This window comes from Prionailurus bengalensis, chromosome E4, assembly GCF_016509475.1.
Source record: "Prionailurus bengalensis isolate Pbe53 chromosome E4, Fcat_Pben_1.1_paternal_pri, whole genome shotgun sequence".
NCBI lineage: Eukaryota > Metazoa > Chordata > Mammalia > Carnivora > Felidae > Prionailurus > Prionailurus bengalensis.
The window spans coordinates 39,659,752-39,676,461 of NC_057360.1; positions in this window are offsets into that span (position 1 = coordinate 39,659,752).

A 16,710-nucleotide genomic window follows, 5' to 3' on the forward strand; every position below is an offset into this window, starting at 1 on the left:
AAATTAAAAAAATTTTTTTTCAACGTTTATTTATTTTTGGGACAGAGAGAGACAGAGCATGAACGGGGGAGGGGCAGAGAGAGAGGGAGACACAGAATCTGAAACAGGCTCCAGGCTCTGAGCTGTCAGCACAGAGCCCGACGCGGGGCTCGAACTCCCGGACCGCGAGATCGTGACCTGGCTGAAGTCGGACACTTAACCGACTGCGCCACCCAGGCGCCCCTGTCCCAAAAATAAATAAACGTTAAAAAAAAATTATCCTTGTCTCTGCTATCTCCTGTCTCCATCTAGTCTATCTACGTGTCTCTGTGGAGGGGCTATCATCCCCCTGTCTGCAAACCCTGCAGCCAGCACTCTGCTTCCTGAAATACACTCCCTTCCTCTGTCCTCCAACCCTGCTTTCAGTACATCGCTCATTGCTCAGTAATCCCTGGTAGGATCCTATCACATCAAGTTCAGACAGTTCCACCTGGCATCCAAGCCCTGGCCACCATTTCTGCCCTTACCCACCATATCTCATCTCTGGTTACAACCCACCAGTTATCTCCTATATTTGACTTTGTTCACACCAGTCCTTCCATAGGATGTTCTCAGCCCCTCAGCCCTGCCAATCCTTATCCTGCGTCTCTTTCAAACCTCTACCCCAAGCACTTCTCTTCCAGGAACTCTTCCCCGGTCACCCTAGCTGACCCAGGGCCCCTCATTCCCACACATCCTCCATGTGCCCTGAGTTTAAGTGCCAGGCCATTGAGATGAGTCTGAACTTATTTATTCAATTCAATCCCACAAACATTGACTAAGCACTGTCAAGACATCCCAGCAGGTACCACAGACAAGCCACATGGGAACCCTGCTTTCAAGAAGTGTGTAGTCTTGTACGGGAGTAATCATATGGCCGGGAAGTAACTTAAAATAGAAAGTGATCTGGGGCGTCTGGGTGGCTCAGTTAGTTAAGCGTCTGACTTGGCTCAGGTCATGATCTCGCGGTTCATGAGTTCGAGCCCCATGTCGGGCTCTGTGCTGACAGCTCAGAGCCTGCAGCCTGTTTCAGATTCTGTGTCTCCCTCTCTCTCTTCCCCTCCCCCACTCATGCTCTGTCTCTATGTGTGTGTATGTCTCTCTCTGTCTCTGTCTCTCTCAAAAATTAACATAAATTTTTTAAAAAATCAAGTGATATGTCATAGAAGAGTTTTCTCCCTGAAAATATTTTTGAGCACTATGTTCCAGGCAGCATGCTAGTTGCTGGGGATATATCAATAAACAAAACCTACCCTGTCCCTGCTCTCGTGGACCTTGAAGTTTATTGCAGGAAAATGACAGATCAACAAGTAATCACAATTTTGGGTGGTAAGAGCTATGGTGGGGAAGACCTACAGAGGCTGGTGAGAAACCGAGACCAAAGGCCAGAGGAGCCCAGAATGGTAGAGAGGAGGCTTTGAAGGTAGTGGGGGGCTACTTGAGTTGGGCCAGTGTGATAGGCAGAAGAGTAGCCCCCCACATCATAATCCCTGGAATCTGTGATTATGTGACCTTCCATGGCAAGAGGGATTTTGCAGCTGTAGTTAAATGAAGGTCATTGGGATGGGGAGAGTAGCCTGGATTATCGAGACAAGCCAAATCTAATCAGGTGAGTCCTTAAAAAAGGGAAACCTTTCCTGGCTGCGATCAGAGAAAGAGATGTGACAATGGAAGCAGGGTGAGAGAGATTGAAGATGGAAGGGGCCATGAGCCAAGGAATGAGGGTATAACCTCTCGAAGCTGAGAAGGGCGAGGATCAGATTCTCCCCTAGAGTCTCCAGAAGGAACACAGCCCTGCTGACACCTTCATTTTAATTCGGTGACACCTGTGTCAGACTTCTGACCTACAGAACTGTAAGATAATAAATTTGTGATGTTTTAAGCCACTAAATTCGTGGTAATTCATTACAGCAGCAATAGAAACCTAATATAGCCAGGAGGGTGGGCAAAATTTGGAACAGAATTCAGGAACAGGGTGATTATGGGGAAGGACATCCACATAGAGGGGGTGTAGGAAGAGCAAAGAGATGGCCCTGGGAACATGCACATAGGGCAAGAGCAAACAATTCGGTTTGGCCCAAACCCAGGGCAGGTGAATGGGAAGGGAGGGCAGAGGGTAAGCCAAGGCCAGAACTTCATGACAGCAGAGAGTCGATGTGAGCCAGCGAATGAGCCCGGGCCCCTGGCTCAGGGTTCAAGGGCAGGGTTAGGACCAGGCAACTTCGGGAATGTGCTGCCTCCAGCAGAGGAGGCTGAAGGAAGCCGTGAGCTTCCTGCTGCTTCCTCGTGGGACTACTGGTCTTCATCCTGCACCTTGCTCCCTACTCCCAGATTTGGAGCTCTGGGACTTAGACCACAGGTCCCTCTCGGGGACCTGCTTTTACCCCGACAACCCTAATATCCGTTGGCCTGAAAAGACCAGATCTTGGCATCTGTGCCAGAGCTGAAAGTCTGGGTTCGTCCTCACTCCTTGTCCCCACTCTTGGTTCTCCTGGAGAGGGACTGGACTGCTGTCATCACCTCCAAACGGTGCCTACTCTCCCCGGCATCAGCTATGTGCCCCTGCTCTTCCTCTACTCCCAGCAAAGCTTATCTATCTGTCCAGTGCCTTGGACCCTCAAGCTCCTATAAGATGATTAACTTCCTAATCTGTACAACAGCGCCCACGCTTTAGCCCCACCAGGGAATAGCTACACTGAAGCATCATCCAACCTAAACAGAGAATAAAGTGTCATCCAAGCCAAAGAGAGAATGAAGTTCAAGGGCTAGAATTCGGAAGCTTGTAACAGGCTCTAAGGGGGCAGTAGTTTGGAGTACAGAGAAGCCCTTGATCCACCTCTAATAGGAAGTCATCACTCCACCCATAGATGGCAGGTCAGGGGCCCAGGGACGTCCTTGAGACAGAGTGAACACCATCGCCAGATGCCCTGAGGGTGTCTGCTCTCTCTGACCACAGCAGGATTTCTCAGGCATCAGGGGGCACAGAGCTGAGAGCATACTCCCCTGGCTTGACATCCGCCTGAATATGTGTACTCTTTTTTTTTGCCTGGGCCCCCAAAGTTGCCTTTTCACACACACGCTGCGCTCCCCAAAACCAGCTAAGACAGCACTTAGTCAAAGAACAATTATATTTAACTGAGAAGAACTCTGAATGAAAGCATTATTCTATCTAAAGTGTATTACATGACATAAACTGCACCCAATCTAATATACGTAGACATATACATACACATACATACACACACGCACATACACACACATATATACATACATATGTAGTCCACACACACACACACACACACACATTTAAATTTAAGTTCTGGACCCACTTTATTCCAGTCATTCTACCAGCAATTATTAATTGGGCACAATTACGTGTGTGATCTTACACTGAGTGGCTCCTCTCCTATCTTTCTTGGCTCAGCTTCTTTTGCTGCACATCCTCTTTGGTGCAGGCTTGAGGGCACTGCAGAAGTATAGAACAACAGTTCACTTTGGGGTTTCAATTGTCTTAACCACATCAAGTATCTTGGATTCTGTTAGCTCAGCTCACAAAAGTACATGAGGCAGGATGGGGGCTGGGTGAGTCCCCGGGCTCAGAAATCACAAGATCTGGGTTTTATTTTGAAACTAGCCCACTGGGGCCTCAGTTTCTCCCTCAAAGGATTTGTTCGAAAGAGCAGCTCTAAATCTTTTTGGTCTCACGTCCTGTGAAATAATAAGAAATCTATATGTTTGTCTCTGCCATGGGTCCTGACACAAAACTCCTAAAATCTTTTCTTTCCTGCATGACAGCCACAGCTGGCACGTACTCTTAAACCCTTGGGAATTCTTGGCTGATAGGAGCATCTTTTGTTCTAATGAAGTGACTCTCGGTGGGCTCCTGGGTGGAGGCTGGTCACCTAGAAAGAACAAGCCAGGATTAGAAGCTTGAAACTTTCAGCCTCATCCCCAATCCTCTGCAGAGGGAAGACGGGCTGGAAAATGAGCTAACAATCGATCATGCCTGCGTGATGAAGCTTCCATAAAAATCTCAAAGTATGAGGTTCCGAGAGCTTCTGAATTCCCGAACACATAGAGGTACTGGGAGGGCGGTGTGCCTGGAAAGGCCTGGAAACGTACCTTGCCCGCTGCGTCTCTTCCATCTGGCTGTTCCCGGGTTGTGTCCTTTTAAAATAAACTGGTACTCTCATAATGAAAGCGCTTTCCTGAGTTCTGGAAGCAAATTATTGAACCTGAGGAGAGGGTCGTGGGATCCTCGATTTACAGCTGGCCGGTCAGACGCATAGGCGAAAGCAGGTGACTCACAATGGGCATCTGAAGTAGGGGAAAGGGAGCAGGCTTGTGGGACTGAATCCCCAACCTGTGAGGTCTGCATGCATTTGATTAGTGTCAGAATGAGATGGAACTGTAGGACACCCAGCTGATGTCACAGAATTGCTTGACGTGGGGAAAACCTACGCATCTGACGTCAGAGGTGTTGATATGTGAGTGTGAGCGGAGAAGGGGGAGCAGTTTTTCCCTATTTTCATGTCCCCTTTACACCCAACAATTACTGAGGACCCCAAAGAGCTTTAGGTGATCCTATCCATCAATACTTACAGTATTAAAATTAAAGCTAGGAAGCTTTAAAAAATTTGTTTTAAAATAGCAATAACAAACACGTTGTGTGCATAAACATCTTTTGGTGAAAAACAACCTGTATTTTCCAAAAGAAAAAATGGAGCGAGAAAGGTGGTATCATTTTACCTGTTTTTCTGCTAAATCTCCCTAATGTCTGGTTTAATAGAAGACAGCTGGATCCTCACATCTGCTTCTGCATTCAGTTCCTTGTGAATTACGTGTTATCATGTGTCATCTGCTTCCCGAAAACCCCCCTGTATGCCTGGAGGAAAATGAGATTGAAAAGGCGAATAACATCTTAGCATCGCTAGGAAAATCAGCAGACCTTATGATTGCGCTAAAAGGGTTTTGGAGACCCACACGGTCCCCAGACCACGCTTTGAAAACCGCTGGCTGAGAAGGCCAAAACATTTCTACCAGATCTGACATTCTGTGGTCTTTCTGAGAATACTCCATGGTAGTGTTTTTCGAAATGTTTCAGAATTTACACTCCCGGGAATAATTTCATGGGATGTTACTGAACATGGGGAAATGCAGTTTCTATGAATAAATTAGTTTGAGAAGCCCTAGTTTAAATTATGTAGATGTATCTACTGCAGAACTTTTTAGAAGCTTTGATGTGATAATACATGTTATGAATCTCTTTAATTTTTTTATTTTTATTTATTTTCTAACGGCTTATTTTTTTATTTTTTATTATATGAAATTTATTGTCAAATTAGTTTCCATACAACACCCAGTGCTCATCCCAAAACGAATCTCTTTAAAAAATACTACCGTGGATAAGGTTTCCTCATAATTTTAGCCAGAAACTCTTTTTTTGAGAAGACTCTTTAAAGACCATTGTAACAAGGAACATTGTTTGGGAAATGCTGCTTTAGTGACTCCTGGGTACTTTTCCTGAGTATTAACAGATCCGATTCTATCATTTGGAATGCATTTTTCTCTACATAAAATTCTGCATGTATACTTTTTAGTTCTTTTAATGCAGAGATTTTATGGTAGTCATTTCTAGGACTAAGAGAACCTCAGGTTGCTAAATATTTTGCCTTTAGACAAATTGCTGAAAATTAAATAGGAAGAATATTAGCATTACATATATATATATACACATATATATATACATATACATATACATATACATTACATATATATACATATATATACACATATATATATATTTATTGAGTGGATGACTAATAACATTTCTTGAACATCTATTACATGCCAGCAATCTTTGTTTTTTTTTTTTAAGTAGGTTCCAGAGCCCAGCATGGGGCTTGAACTCACGACCCTGAGATCAAAACCTGAGCTGAGATCAAGAGTCTGATGCTTAACAGACTAAGCCACCCAGGCACCCTGACCAGCAACCTGTTTAAAAACACAATAATCAAGACTGTGTGGTATTGGCGGAGGGGATAGACACACAGATCAATAGAACAGAACAGAGAACCCAGGAATAGACCCACACAAATATTCCCAACTGATTTTTGTCAGAAGTTCAAAAGCAATTCAGTGGAAGAAAGATAACGTTCAACAAGTGATGCTGAAACAGTTGGACACCCAGCAGCACAACAATGAATCTGGACTAAAGTCTCACACCTTATTAAAAAACTACTCGAAATGAATCACAAATTGGGGTGCCTGGCTGGTTCAGTCAGTAGAGCATCTGACTCTTGATCTTGGGGTCATGAGTTTGAGCCCCACGCTGGGTATAGAAACGACTTAAAAAAAATGAATCATGGACTTAAATGTAAAACCTAAAACTATAAAATTTTTAGAAAAAAGTCATAAGAGAGAATTATTAAAATGTAGGGCTAGAAAAGCATTTTTACACTTGGACAGAAAGCACAATCCATACAAGGAAAAAAATGATAAGTCTGACTTCATAAAAATTAGAAAACATTGGCTCTGCTAAAGACTCTGTTAAGAGGATGAAGAGAAAATATTTGGAAATCACTTATCTGACAAAGGATTAGGATTTAGAGTACATAAAGAACTTTCAAAACTCAGTATTAGAAAGTGGGCAAAAGACACGGATAGACCTTTCAACTGAAAGCAACATACAGAAGGCAAATAAAAACATAAAAAAATTTTCGGCATCACTAGCCATTTGGGAAATGCAAATTAAAACCACAATGCAGTATCTCTATATACCTGTAAGAATGACTAAGTTAAGGAAAAAACAGTGACAACACCAAATGCTGGTGAGGATGTGAATAAATTGGGTGCTGGTGAGAATGGTATAGGTAAAATGGTACAGGTCCCTGGGAAACAGTCTGGTGGTTTCTTTTAAAACTAAATATGGGGGCGCCTGGGTGGCGCAGTCGGTTAAGCGTCCGACTTCAGCTCAGGTCACGATCTCGCGGTCCCTGAGTTCGAGCCCCGCGTCAGGCTCTGGGCTGATGGCTCAGAGCCTGGAGCCTGCTTCCGATTCTGTGTCTCCTTCTCTCTCTGCCCCTCCCCCCTTCATGCTCTGTCTCTCTCTGTCTCAAAAATAAAAATAAACGTTAAAAAAAAATTAAAAAATAAAACTAAATATGGATCTCCAGTGCAACTCTAGACAACTATACTCTCGGACATTTAACCTAGAGAAATGAAGACTTATGTTCACAAAAACCTATGTAGATGTTTACAGAAGGTTTATTAAAAATAGCCCTAAATTGGGAGCAGCCCAGATGTTTTTCAATGGGTGAATTGTTAACCTAGTTGGTGCATCCATACCATGGACTACTACTCAGCAATAAAAAGGAATGAACTATTGATTCCTGGAACAACCTGGATGAATCTCAGAGAATTATGTTGAATTTAGAAAGCCAGGGGCGCCTGGGTGGCTCAGTCGGTTGAGCGTCCGACTTCAGCTCAGGTCATGATCTCACAGTCTGAGTTCGAGCCCCGCGTTGGGCTCTGTGCTGACAGCTCAGAGCCTGGAGCCTGCTTTGGATTCTATGTCTCCCTCTCTCTCTGCTCCTCCTCAGCTTGCAATCTGTCTGTCTCTGTCTCAAAAAAAAAAAAAAAAATTAAAAAAGAAAGCCAATCCCAAAAGGTTACATACTTTATAAGTCCATTTATATAACATCCTTGAAATGGCAAAATTATAGAAATGGAGAATTAGTGGTTTCTGGATATTAAGGAGAGAGTGTTGTTGGGAGGCAGGTGAATATGACTCCATAAAGGCAACATGAGGGATCCCTGTGGTGATGGAAATGTTCTGTGTCTTGACTGTATCAATGTTAATATCCTGATTGTGATATTGCACTATTGTTTGGTAAGATGCTACCAAGGGGGGGAACTGGGTAATGAGTATAGGTGATCTTTGTGTATTACTTCTTTAACTACCTGTGAATCTACAATTATCTCTAAGTAGAAAGTTTAATTTTTTTTTAATTATCTGAATTAGTCAAGATGCTAACTCTGTTAGAAATCTAACTCAAGGGGCACCTGTGTGGCTCTGTCAGTTAAGCGTCCGACTCTGGATTTTGGCTCAGGTCCTGATCTTGCAATTCATGGGATTGAGCCCTGCATCAGGCTCTGTGCTGACAGCACAGAGCCTGCTTGGGATCGCCTCTCTCTGCTCCTCCCCCACTCATGTGTGCACTCTCTCTCTCAAAATAAATAAAACAAACTTTAAGGAAATCTAACTTGAATTTGCTTGAATTATAAGCTAAACTATGTTATATTGCTAATATTTGACTGGTTTTGACTTATAAATGACGATTTCATATCAGTCAACTGACTACAACAGGAATGTATTAGTTCACGTAAGTGGGAAGGTCATGTGTTGAACCAGCTCAGGCACAGTTGGATTCAATAAATCAAATGACATCCTTACAGCTCTGTCACTCTCTTCGTCTCTGACTCTGCTTTCCTCTGTGAATTGGCTTTATTCTCAGGATCACTGCACACGGTTGGAAAGATGCTGCTAATGACCCTAGGCCTACATCTTCATGACTGTAGACATCAAAGCAAAAGTGACCCTCTCTTCACAGCATAAATGTGGCAGATTTTAGGGAAGATTCTAATTGGATTTGCTTGGGTCACAAGTTGATCCATCAACCAATCATTTGGGCCACAGTGGTGAGTGACTCTGTCCAGCCTGGTTCAGATGCCCACCTCTGTGGGAAGGGGAAGCCCTGTGATTAACTCCTATCAGGACCAGGAGAATACCAAGAAGGCAAAATGACAGATGTCTACTCTTCTACCTAAGTGGATGGGTGGATGGATGGATGGACGGGAAAGAAATAACAAATATACACAATTCTCTTTATTGTTTGTTTCTCATAGGGGGGTAAGGGAAGGACTATGAGTAATTTATTTTACTTCAAAAGTAAATTTCCCTGTTCACTTTTCTTTAATGAGCATGGGTCACATGGTATCACTTTTGGGGAGAAAATGTATATATTCATTACTCCCAGCGTGATATTTACAAAAAAGTAAAGTCTAGGATGAAGTCTGCCAAAAATTCTAAGAATACTCAAAAGGGCTCTTTTACAAAGCTATGTTTGTGACTTAGAGGTGGAGGAAGGGATGGGCCTGCTGTTTGGGTCCCAGGGTCTAATGCTCGTGGTGAATGATCAGCATAGTAGAAAGTTATTTGTTTGTTTAGACAACCGTGGGATGATAGCACAAGTTGTAAAAGTACAATTTGTATTGTCAGAAGAAGAATAATTTTTCGGTTTATTATGTCGTAATAAGGTCTCTGACTCTACTCTCTTATTAGGGACTCTCCTTCCACTAGCAGTCCAAAGGGAGAAAAGAAAAACCTCGTCCCGCCAAAGGTTTTGTTTTTTTCTATAACTTTCTTTTAATGGAGACGTAACAAATCTATAGGAAAGTACATAAAGTGTACAGCTCAGTCAATTTTTTTTTCGTATGCAAGACTCAGGCCTGGGAGTCAGGAGTCCTGGTTCTGTCCTCAGCTCTGCCGTTAAATCTCTGCATGACTGAAGGGGCACGTCTCTCCCCTTGAATTTCAGTTGCCCCAACTATAAGGCAAGAGTATTAAACTAGATTATTATTCCACAAAGTGTGCTGTGTATATGCAAGATGATTCTAGAGTAGTTTTTTGCTTTGATAGGTATGTAGTTTCTTTTTTTAAACTTCCATATAGAGCTATACTTCGCATACAATAAAATGCACAAATTTTAATTGAACAGTTCAATGAATGTTTATCTAGGTATACAACATACAATACATAGAAACCATTTTTAGTTATTCAGAAAGTTCTTTGTGCACCAGCCCAGTTAGTATGCATTTCCTTGCCTCCGACGCATCCAGCTCTCTGAGATCCATCAATATGAACTGGTTTTGGGTGTTCTTGAACTTCATGTAGTTAAATCACACAGCATCTACTTTTCATCTCTGCCTGGCTGTTTTTCTCATCACTATGTTTGTGAAAATGACCCCCGTTGCTGCAGGTAGTGGAAGGTCATTCACGTGCATTGCCAAACAGTATTCCATTGCACGAATGTACCACAGCTTATGTATCTGTTCCACTGAAGGCGGGCATTTGGATTATTTCCAGTTTGGGGCTATTGTGAACAAAGCTGCTATACCATAAATGTCTTTGGGGGGATATATGCACTCATCTCTCTTGGGTATGTTCCCGGGAGCGGAATTGCTGAGTAATAGAGTACTCATATGTTCAGCTTTTGTATATACTACCAGTTTTCCAAACTGGATGTACCAATGTCCATTCCATCAGTGTATGAGGATTTTAGGTGACCCACACTGTTGCCAACACTCAGTGTTATTATGTCAAATCTTGTATGAATATAAGAAGGTGCATTGGTGGTGGGGTAGATAAAGATGATCTCAAACCTTTTCAGATTCTTGCAGGGATTTTCTGACTCAAAAGGGAGTTTTTAGTGTCCTGGTAAACACGCCCTTAGAGGGAGGATTTTAGTAGGGACACATTTGGGTAAAGAATTTGGATGAAGAGAGACCACATCCTGAGCAAATTGCAGAGACCACAAAGCTCTGTGTGTGTGTGTGTGTGTGTGTGTGTGTGTGTAGAGCTGGAGTGGGGAGGACGGTCCCAGAAAAGGCAATGTTTTGGAGGATAGAGTCAGGGTCCAAAATATCTTGTAACACTGTAATGAAGGCTGGATCTGTTTCCCCGCTTACACAAATACAGGATGAGAGAGATACGTAATGTAACACAAGATATGTTAGTGCTTTACACTAATACAGTGTGAAGTGACTGACAAACTCATTTGACTCAGGCTGAATTAGCAGAAGTTAAGACCAAAGGAGTCCTTCTTATCAGAACAGAACATTTTATGTTTGCTCTGCTCTGTACCAGAAGCCCACTTCTGGGCTCTTCCGTTTTAGAGATATATGCTATGAGGAGCACAGACACAATGCATTCAGAGCACACAGTGGCCAGCAGGCTGGAGGCTTTGAAACCCCACCACACGAGGAACAGCTGGAGGAAATGGGACATTGTTCTGGGAAAGAGACACCTCAGCGGTATGATAGCTGTCTTTGGCCATCTGAGGGAAAGTCATGTGGAAGAGGAATAGAATTTATAGTGCATGACTCCAAAAGGTCAACACTAACAGAGAAAACTTTCAGTTTGGTGTCAGGAAGGATGTTTACCAAGGATGTCCAAAGAAGAAATATATTGCCCAGAGAGCCCGTTTTGCTATTACCGGGAGTGTTCACATATCTTTAGGTCAGCTACTTCCTGAAGCTACCTCAGAGGGAACTTCATCCCTCACAACGATGACAAGTTTGACAAATGACTCTAGGTTCCCTTTTAACTCTGAGATCCCCCGAGTCTGGCTGTGTGACTTTGGATTTCCTGGAACCTCCATTCTTTATCTGTAAAACAGAGGGTGAGTTAAGGATTCTTCAACACCAAAGCCAGTTCATTGTGAGCGGCTTCCCACAGGGGCCAGGTGGTGAGTTATGTGGAGTCCCACAGCAACTCCAGCTGTTAGGGTGCTTTGGTTGTAAGCAACAGAAACTGACTGACTTGCCTAAGGAAAAGGGGAGCTTGTTGGAAAGAAGAGGAAAATCCATATAATATTATATAATCTAAGAGATGGCTGAAAAATAAGGCATGAAGAGGGGAAAAATTAGTGCATCCTCTCACATCTTTGCCACTGGGGTGAAATGGCGGTAGATGATGCCTCCACTCCCATCCTGAGCTTGCTACTCAGTCTTCAAAGTCCAGAAGAGGGAGTGGTGCCATGGACCTAACTGGGTCTTACAGTTGCCCCCTGGCAAGAAAATTCAGGACACGTTGATTGTCAGCCCAAGGTCATCTCCCAAGATGAAATCAGAAACTATTGTCAGAAAGGGCAAACAAGTGTTTGCATACTTCACCCTTTTCTCTCCTACTCAGGACAGCACAACAGAGCTCTAGAGAGCATTTGATCTATTATGATAAAAACAATCTTCAACCGATTCTAATTTATCATTGAAAGGGAAAAATGCATCCCTCTGGAGGCTTACATTTTTACTAGTAGCACATGTGACACATGCCTTCACTGTGTGGTGACAAGCCAGCAGGCCTGAGACCACGACACCCCCCGGGGAGACAGACAAGCTGATAGGCGTGTACATCAACAAACAGGTATCAGATGCGTTCTATGTGTCAAGCCCTATACTAGACACCAAGACTCATTAAGCCAGTGCAAAAATGGAAAGGTTAAATATTTGCCCCGTAGATGCAAAGGGCAAGTGCAATGCATTGGAGCTAAACAGCCTGGGGCTGGCCAAGCAGGGTTACCTTACAGGCCAGGGCCTTCCGGCCCTAATGTGGCCGCCCTAGCCCCACCCACAAGTGACCTCACGCTCCAGCTGTCCAACCGCTGATCACCCCACCCAGGTCTAGCCGGTCTTGGGCCTTTGCAGCCCTCTGGAGGAGGTGACGCCCCCAGGATGAGGACATTTCTATCCCGGCCAGCAGCTGTCACCTGAGAAAGATTAAGATCCCCCCACCGGCGACAAGGCTTGTTGTACCCGAGACAGGCACAGCTCAGATTCCCTCCGCTAGGTAATTAACCCCGGGGAAAAAAATGTGACAAATCCCTGGGGCAACCGCCCTCCAGCCTGCCGCTCACTCGCTCCGCTCGGGCCTTTCCCAGACAGGGCCTGAGCCTAGAAGGTTTCAGGAAGAAATCAAGTGGTGGGGGCGTCCCCTCCCTTTCTCGAGGAGGTGCGGGTGGGAGGACTTGACACAAATCCCGTGGGGGACGTCTGGGGCTCCAGACTCGGGTGCCGCGACCAGGCGGCGAGCTAGAAGCACGAGGCTAAGGTCAGAGAAAGTGAGCCTGGACCACAGCAGGGGGTGTGCTGGCTACTGGGCTCACGGTGCCAGCAGCCCCGAGGTGACCGCTCTGCGTCCTCGCCAGCCTCCTGGGGCGGGGGACGCGGGTGGCGGCGGGTGGGGAGGCTCGATCCAGCGGATCCCAGGAGGCACAGCAGCACGGGAGACACTAATCCGCAGTTTTTACACGTAATCACTTCAGACGGCAGAGATTAAGTACCTGTACCTCAAATTGCACTCATAGCTGGAAGGACTGGTGGTTTTAGAGGCTTTCAGCTCGTGTTCTCAGGGGCCTTTGGGGGCAGAGCTTCCCAGGGAGGGACCAGGGGCCCTGACTCTGATCCCTGAGTTGCCACTCACTCTGAACCACAGCATCTCCCCGGACCTCAGTTTTCGTACCTGGTCAATGGGTTAAACTAAACCTGGCACATCTTACCTCCTTTTAAGAACAAAAAAGAGAATCCAAAGAGTGTTTGAAAGTTAAAATGGGATGGAAGTCAATGAATTTCACTGGCCTCTCTGGCACGTGTGTTTGCTCACCAAGGAAAGCCAATTTGATCTTTTGTTTTCTTTTAAAAAGTGTAATTGACTTGAAGGAAATCAACCTCATGGCTAGGTCAGATGAGGGTCAGAGGTGGGTGGGGGGCAATGGTGTGGGAGGGACTGCTTATGTGCAGGAATTCTCTCAGGGAATAAAGGAATGAGGGGAAAGCCTGACCTGTGACTTCTGTAACCGTTCCTGTGATCACAGCCGGTGTTGTTGAGTTGGCTGATTGAGAGCAGGTGGCCCCCTCATTTTACAGATAAAGAAACTGAGGTCCAGACAAGGGGAAGTGGCTTGCCCACGGTCACCCAGGTGTTGGCCAGAGTCAGCTCTGGAATTTCTTTGCGGCTTGTTGAAACTGGCTCCCCTGACCCAGACATCAGTCTTGCCTCCCCCTACCTTCAGGTTTTAGGGTTTGGACCTTTCCCCCAAAGGGTTAGCTTCCTGATTCCAAAGCATTTCCTAGGGTTGCTTCCTGATTCCGAAGCATTTTGAACTGCCCCCCCCTCCCCCCCGAGCCATTTTCTGATCCTATGTCTCTCAAACTGGGGGAGGCAGGAGGTTCCAGGGGTTAAAGAGTAGTCTCTGGTGTGGAATTCAGCAGGGGTGAGATGTTCACAGACACCGTGCACTCGATCAGTTTACAGCTTGCTGTTAATAGAGGCCATTAATCACAGCCAACTGCAGCTGGCTCCGCCTGGGACAGGGATGGCTCACCATCCTTGGGCGGGGCAGGCAGGAGTACACCGGGAAGGGCCTCCTTCAGTTACCCCCAAGACCCAGAAATCAGTCCCAAGAAGGAGGCAGTGGAGTAAGTGCTCCCAACATGGCGCCATGGGCACATATGATTGGTGACTCACTCTTTCCAGCAAGTTCCCCAAATGTCTGAACTTGAGTAAAATGCCTAACACAGTGTCTGGCACACATCAGGTACTTACTGAGTACTTTTAAAGAGTCTGGTGTTTGGGAGGACTGGCCCCAAAGCATCAGGAGAGAGGGAGGGAGAAGTTATGGTGGTTTCAACTGTCATCTGGGTGGCAGAAACCTGCTGTGATTCGTCTCCAGGGTGATAGAAGCTGCCACTGGGTAGGTAGCTCAGGGACAGCGTTTTCCTTGCAAGGGGGCAGTGGGCTCAAGATGTTAGCTTCATGTCGCAGAGCTTGCTTCTCTTTCTGTGGCCTCTCGTGGGGCCCACACTGCTCTGAGTCTTCACATCCATAACATCTCTAACTGGAGACTCTTTTGGATTTACTCAGGGCCAGAATTCTGGTAGACTAGCCTTCTTGGCAGGCTTCCTAACAGAGTTCTAGGTGCTCAGCGCTGAGGAGGTAGGAAGGCCAGCTATCACATTCTGGAATGTTCTATCCCAGTTTTAGATTGTGCCCTGGAGCCAAACACTGAATCAACAGGACCCAACATACTATTAGGCCCCTTGAGGTCTGAATCAGAGGAAGTATCTGTTGTCTTTTGCCAACTACTTTTTTTAATGCTTGAGCCTACAAGAGCAAGTGAATATAAGTGAGGGAAAAGATTTAATAACTTGATTGAGTCTAGGAGCTGCTGTGTATTTTGAACTTACCCTATGCCAGGCACTCTTTTACATATTATTCAAATATTACCTCACTTAGAACTCCCAACAACCCCGTGAAGCAGATATTATTTTATGCCCATTTTGCAAGTGTGGAAACAGAGGTGCTGAGAGATTAAATTATGTAACCAATGTCACAGAGCAAGGGAGTGGCCAAGCTGGCTTTCACACCCAGGCTATTGGGCTCCAGGGCCTATGCTCTTAACCACCTAGAAAGGATGGGCCTGGGAAGAACCTTCTAGGAGTGTGGTTGTCAGACTCAGATGTCACCCACCTGCAAGACTGCCCCTCCAGCCTGGTGTGTGCAGCCCGCTCTGGAGAAGCGGGGAGAGCGAGATGACCTCTGAAGGCCCTTGCAGACAAGGAGACTCAAACTCTCCCTGGAGAATTCTTCCCTTCTGGACTTCACTTGCTTCTCTTTCTGTCCGGTCCAACAGGCTGATCTGGGGCTCCTGATTGAGTTCAGCTGTCGCTGTGGGACCAGGAGAGGAGTGTGCAAACCCCTGCAGGATTAGGGATGCTGATGAGGCAGCCATCAGAAAACAGCATCACTTGACAGGCCTCTCTATTTCACTAGTCACAAGGGCTGAGTGTGGAGCCCTCTTCCTGCCCCTCTGGCTGCCCTGGCCTCCCTGTGACCCAGCCCTTCTGGCTGCCATCCCCCCTTCTCTCGCAGCTGCGGTTTTCATTAATTTTTTGTCAGACCCTCAAAGCTATCCCTCTGTCATCCAGCCTCAGCTCGCAGAAAGGGCTAGAAGGTTAAGAAGTGTACTTCCTGCTTCTCTGCAGGATATTCCCTCCTCCATGCCCACCTGAGAGCTCGTCTCAAAAATCTCCATGGGAGGAAATTCTTCATGTTCTTTGTACTGCCCTGAGGCCAGGGCATTTGCTGAGATGGAATTTCTGGGGGCAGGCCTCCAGAAATGTTGCAGGTACACACACAGATTTAAAGTATTCCATTCATCTAGGCTAGGGGTCTGCAAAGGGCCAGGCAGTGAATATTTTATTCAGGACGCACAAGTTCCGTTGCAGCTACTCGATTGTGCTGTCGTCACGCCAAAGTACCTCGAGAGGACAAGTAAATGAGTAGTAAGTCTGGCTGTTTCCAATAAAACTTTATTTACAAAAACAGGCCATCGGCCGTAGTTTGCTGATCCCTGATAAAAGGCAGCAGCGGGCAGGTTCTATGTCATACTTCCCACCCTGGACCTACACAAGCAGGGATGCCTACCTCTCCCACCCCCCCAGAGGTCATGAGTGGACAGAGGCCCAGGGAGAGCACTGACTGAGGGTCAGGATTGCTGTCTTCGAAGCAGCCTAGAATGGGGCACTGGGATGCTGTCTTAAGAGTGAGGAGTTCCCCAGGCTTTTTGACCACTGTATTCAGCCTTCTCTAGCACCTGTGCAGAGACAGCTTTCTTCCTAAGGGGGCAGTCTCCACAGGCCTTGTCACTGACTAACACCCATGTATTCTGCTGCTGGAGCCATAGCAGCCCAAGGCCGATGCACTTAGGAGAACACCCAAAGCACATCCTCATTGAGCTGAGTACAGCTGGTGACATGCTTCCTGTCCGGGGCCTTTGGGACGACCTTGATGGGGACGAGCCTTGCGAGGAATCATCCCAGATGTGACAGAATCATTTCACTTCCTCCCGGGCA